General features: G+C 38.4%; 1 pseudogene; it reads right to left on the minus strand.

The window, feature by feature from the left end:
• Positions 1 to 2,678: 2,678 nt before the first annotated feature.
• Positions 2,679 to 4,725, minus strand: LOC109459662 (plastin-3; annotated as a pseudogene).
• Positions 4,726 to 6,026: the final 1,301 nt, after the last annotated feature.

Raw genomic sequence — 6,026 nt, forward strand, 5'->3', positions numbered from 1 at the left:
AGTGTCTGCAAGGCCAGCCAATTGAATTTTAATTTTGCCTGTTATGCTTTCCGCCAAACCAGAAGATTGAGGATGGTAGGTACAGTGGTAGTGTTGATAAATAGACCAGATTTTGCAAATGGCTTGGATAATCAGTTCTGTGAGATGAGTTCCTTGATCACTGTGTATTTCTTGAGGGACTCCCCAAGTTGATAAAGTCTTTTCTAGCAAGAATTTAGCTGCATCCCTGGCTATAGCCTGATGGCAAGGGAAAGCTTCAACCCAGTGAGAAAACATACAAATCATAACAAGTATGAATTTATAATTCTGAGAAAGCAGAAGTTGGATAAAATCAAGTTGCCATACTTCAAATGGTCCAGGTGGCAGAGGGAAATGACCCATATTGGCATGTATCAGCTTGCCAGGGTTATATTGAGAGCAAATTTTGCACAGTTGATAAATTTGATGGTAGGGTTCCCAATAGTGTTGCTTTCCCCATTGAATAATTTTATCTGTGTGGGTAAAGTTATGAATAAAAGTTAACACTTCCTTTTTTGAAGCCAGAGAGGAAGAACAGGGCAGCAGTTTGGCTTGAGCCATATCCACTGAGTTAAATCAAAAGTGCAGCCTTGTTTTATCTACTTCCCCCTTTTAGAGTCTGAAAAGGTGGCTTGGGCTTTGACCAGTTGGAGATAAGGTGCAACTTTATGCAGAGAAGTATGAGAAACGATAGCAGGGAAAGTGGTGACTGATGTGCTACTGATTTAACATCAGCATCTGCTAAATGTTCCCTAATTCAGTTTTGTCTCGCATAGAAGAGTGATCCTGTATCTTTATTGTTTTTGTTTTTGTTTTACTAATATTGAAAGCCTTTATTTTGTTATTTTTATTTTTTATTTATTTATTTAAAAAAATTTTTTTTATTAGTTTCAGATGTACAAGACAAAGCAAAACTTAGACGTTTATCACTTATATCCCTCACACTGTGTGAACCCCTCTCCCCCCATCCACTATCCCTCTGTACATTCCCCAAATTAATTTTCAAAACCCCGTGGCCATCTTGTGGTTACCGACTATTTTCTAAACCTCTCACCTTCCCCTTATCCCCACCCCGCCTCCCCTCTAGCAACCCTCAGTTTTTCCTCCATGTTTCCAAAATTGTCTCTGATTAGTTCATTCACTTATTCTTTCTGTATTTTTATAATAGGCATTGATCTAGGAAGTAAGATAGACTCTAAAAGAGTAAGACTAAAATCTTTGTTTTTGATGGGTTGTACTGAGGATGTAAGGAACCCACACTGTTTCCAATGTATACCAAAATCATGGGCTATTCCAAAACATACCTGCTGTCTGTATAGGTATTAGCAGCTTTGCCTTAGGCTAAGATATAAGCTCTAGTTAGTAAATATAGTTCAGCTTGTTGTGCAGGCCTAGCATTTGGGAGTGGGCCTGATTCTACAGTCTCCTCTAAAGAAACAATAGCATAATCAGCTTGGTCAATCTCTGGAGATAAAACCCATAAGTGAACCAGCTGAAATCAGAATTATGTAAAGGAGTCCTTGTAACTGGTCTGTCAAGGAAATACTGTCATGGGGATTGCTGTCAGGAAGGGAAGGAGAGCTGTAGGATTAAGAAGATTGTAGCCGGTGATTGTTAGATGAGGAGAAGAGAAAAGTATTTCATAAGAGAGGTGGTACAGTTAACAGAAAGATGTTGCGTATGATTGGAATTTTTTTTATTATGTAAATGCCTTTATTTGAACTAATACATTGCTATTAAATTACATCATTTTTCAGAGTTAGAGTAACATTATGATCTTGAAAACTATAGCAGACAGCTTGACAAAGCAAGAGTACATAAGTCCTACATAATTTTTTAATTTTTTTTTAGTGACCACAACCTTGTCTGAGGTGTAAAATTAGAAAATCTGTTGTACGCTTATCATACTTAGCCTACCGTATTCTGACTTCTGAGCACACTCTCTCCTCAAGTGTCATATTCAACAGCATTTTAAATCTAGAAAGAGAGTTTGATGATATAGATTTTAAAACAAATAAGTAGATATTGAACCAAGTATTTTAAGACAAAATATGTCTACTGTTTACAGCTTGGGTAAAGGGGAAGATGCAAATTTAAGGTACATTTTTCCTCTACCTATAATGTATGTTTTTTACTTACTTGAAGATCCCTTTAAAAAGTAGCAAAATCAGCAGTCTTGTTTAATGTAATCAAAATATTCTTAAATGTACGAAAAAGGATCATGTAGAAAGAATACTATAAAAAGATACTGATTTTAAGAATAAAAGAATATGAAAACTTCTATTATATTCTGCAGAGCCAGTTACTTCTGCAAATTTTCAGTACTATAAAGATAAGCAAAGGATACTCATATCTAAATACTCTCTGACCACAGTTCTCAAATAAGAACTACCATACTAGGTGGAAAGCAAATTTATTGTCTAATAATATTCATATCCAGTTATCTAAGCACATCCCAAGAGGTGGATATCCTAGGAGGGAAAAAGATACATAGAAAGGAATAACATACAGCAGTGGGAAATGTCCAGGGTAGCAATCTAGAAGGAGAGTAAATGATTTGGCTATGAGAACATGTCAATAGTGCCTGATAAATCCAACTTTTACTACAGAAAAGGAGCTGTTTTTATGAAAACTCTTTCCCCTGAGGGATTTCATGAAGAGCTAGTCTTGTTAATCAATCAAAATTAAAAGTCCTTTAAATGACCAATAGTTCCTTAAGCCAGGAGCCCTTTACCTGGAAATAGCTGACCTGCTAATCAAGCACCTGGGAGCAAGGCTGTTTTTATTCAAATTAGTTATTTTACACTCTCTGCGTTCCCCTCCCCATCAAGCATGCAAATACGGTCAGGACCATCTTGGGCTTTACTTCCACCAGGTCTTCAGGGAGAGCATACACCCTGGCTCCAATTCTTCTAGCCATTGGCACTGCAGACCTGGCATTGTTATGCTTGTCATCTTCTGTTAGACTGCTGCTCTTAACAAGCTCATAGTTTATGCAGCCTGGCTGGATGGCATCAATTAAATCCACAACTGCCAAACTGGAGCTGATCATCTTGTCCTTAAAGCTCTGAATGGAAGTTGACTTTCCAGCTTCGCTCAATGTTCTGTTCACCGTCATTAACTTTCTGCCCATCTCTGAGATCTTCCAGGATATTGAGAGTATATCTTCTCATCAACTGCCAGACTAAAGCTAAAGTCAGAGTTTTGTTCCCATCATTCAGGTCTTGTTCTCCAATGCCAACCTGGGAGAATTAGGCAGGATGCTTCCCTAATTCAACAGCATAGTTGCAGTTTTCTAGCTTTTTCATGTTGGCTCCAAATTTTGGGTATGGAGGTTTATTAACCTTACTCCAGTCAACAGGAACTTTAATTCGTTCATGTAACTGTAGGATTATCAGGGCATCTTGCAGGTCGGCATTGAGATGGTTTACATGGAGATTAACACCAAGAGATTTCATCCAGTTATGGAAGGGTCTTTCTTCACAAATTTCTCCTTCTAATAGAGTCTAATCAATATCCTGGTTCTCTGGCTTAGTTAGTGCTGGGTACTTATTAAACAGGTTAGCCACAAACGCTAAGTTCAGTTTGGTGTTTCCACTGACAACATCAGCAGGGGTAACAAACTATCTGCAATCTAATTTGTCTGCTTGTTGAAGCATACTCTCAGCTCTCTTCAAATCATCTGTTTTGTTGAAACCTGACATGTTAATATCTATCCGTGGTTCACCTTCCTTTTGTCATTTTGGCACAATTTGATTGAGAAGATGGAAATAGGCTTTGGATCCTTGATGTCAGCACTGAAGTTGTTGACTTTTTGCGAGCCAGACTTTTCCAAATGAAAGTTTTCCCATCTAAGCAGAAGCTCTTCTGGAGACAATTTCATAAGCTCGTCCAAAGTCTCACCATATAGAAGTAAAGTAGCCAAGGCTTCATTCCTGCTTAATTCAATGTCAGCAAACAAACTGATCTTAATGATCTGCCAAAGCAGTCCCCAAACCAGATGAGGTTTCCTAGCCCGCAAATCCTCTGCACCAATGTTCACAACGTGGCACCCAATGGCAGAAGCAGAGTTCAGTGCCAAGTTCAAGTTTTCCTGAATGATGAAGGGTGTAAGTTTCTTCTTGTTGATTGTTCTTTCATCAATTGTATCAGGAACTGAAAGGTTGATCATTTTACAAAGCACAATTCCATCACCAACAGCTTTGAACACGTCATCCGTATTTGGGTTCATTGGTATAGCATTTTCCAGAGCTTTGTTTATCCAGCTAACAAAAGCACATTTTTCTTCCTCTGAGTAAGAATGCTGTGTTCCTTCACTGGTCAGCTCTGAAGTTCCTCCCAGAGCACAAATACTTTCTTTCCTGTTGATTGCTTTGCGGAAGGTTTTGGCAATATCACTGCTTTTTACTTCTTGGAAAATATAAACAAATTCATCAAAATTTATCTTCTCATCTTTATTCCTGTCACCATCCAGCATGAGTTGTTAAATAATTTCTCTCACTTTATATCCCAGTAATGGCATATTAGCTTCCTTGAAAAGCTCATAAAGTTCATAGTCACAGATGAATCCATTGCTATTGAGATCAACTTTTGCAAAGGCCTCTTTGAGTTCATCAAGCTCATCTTTGGAAATCTGAGTGGTAGCCATCTCATCCATTTATAGAAGATCTATTGTGTTAAGATTCCACTAAAGACAGACAACTTCTCAGTAGAGAAGTTGGGAAAAAATACTTTTCAGAGTGGTCTCAGGATCTATAAAGTCTCAGAGTACCAGATCTGGCCTGACAGCCTCCCACAGACCCATTCAAATAACTTCTGCCTCTCAAAATCTTTTTTCTGATTGGAATTTAAAAGACTCGACTGCATGGGGAACACAGACAGTGAGAGGAGATCCAAAAATTATTTTTTCAGTAGCTTTAATTAAAGCAGCAGTGGTGGCTGCTGCCATAAGGCAGGGTGGTAGGCTCTGGGCTGTGAGGTCTAACTGTTGGCTGTGATATCCTTCAGGGCAGTGTTGTCCACCATGGGGTTGAACAAGTACACCAAATGCATTTCCTTCCCTTTCGTGGACAAAAAGTGAGAAGGGAAGTTTATAGTTTGGATGTCCTAGCATTCGTGCCTGAGTTAGTTGTTTCTTTAAAATAGTAAAAGATTGTTCAGCCTTATCATTCCATTGTAGGCGATCAGAAAAAGAGGCTTTTAGAAGCTGTTATAAGGGTTGGGAGAATAAGGAAAAATTAGGGAGCCGATTATAGCAGTATCCTGCAAGTCCTAAAAACCCTTGAAGTTGTCTTTTAGTTTTGGGTTCAGAGAAAGCTAGTATGCCCTATATCTGGGATGGGTCAAAGTTTAGGCCCTCTGAGATAAGGAGATATCCTAAAAATTTCATGGAAGGCTGACAGTATTGAAGCTTCTCTTTAATGACCTTATGTCCCTTTAGAACTAAATTATATAATAAATGGAGACTGTCTGTTAGGAAGACTGTTCAGAGCAGGAGCATAGAAATAGATCAGCTATACATTGAAGTAAGGTAGATTTACAGGGAAATACAATATCTGGAAGATCTCCGTTAAGAATTTGAGAAAAATAAATAGGGCTTTCAGTATACCCCTGGGGTAACACAATCCTGGTATACTGTTGATTTTTTCAAGTGAAAGCCAGAATATTGACTTTCTGAATCAACTGGAATACTGAAAAAGGTACTGCAGAGGTCTACGGTAGGAAAAAAAAAACTCTTGGGAGGGATATTTTTTAAGAACGTATGGGGGTCAGGAATTGCAGGATACTGGGAAATAACTATGTTATTAATTGTTCCAAAGTCTTGGACAAATCATCATCCCTTTCTGTTAGGCTTCTGGATGGGAAAGACAGGGGTTTTGCAGGAGCTAAGACAAGGGACAGTGAGCCCCCAAGCTAAAGATTCCTCTATTATGGGTGGAATTCCTGTCTGTGCCTTAGAGTTTAGGGGGTATTTCTTTATATTAAGTAGAGGTTTGTTAGGATCTGTT

The sequence above is a fragment of the Rhinolophus sinicus genome, linkage group LG02 (assembly GCF_036562045.2).
Source record: "Rhinolophus sinicus isolate RSC01 linkage group LG02, ASM3656204v1, whole genome shotgun sequence".
Lineage (NCBI taxonomy): Eukaryota > Metazoa > Chordata > Mammalia > Chiroptera > Rhinolophidae > Rhinolophus > Rhinolophus sinicus.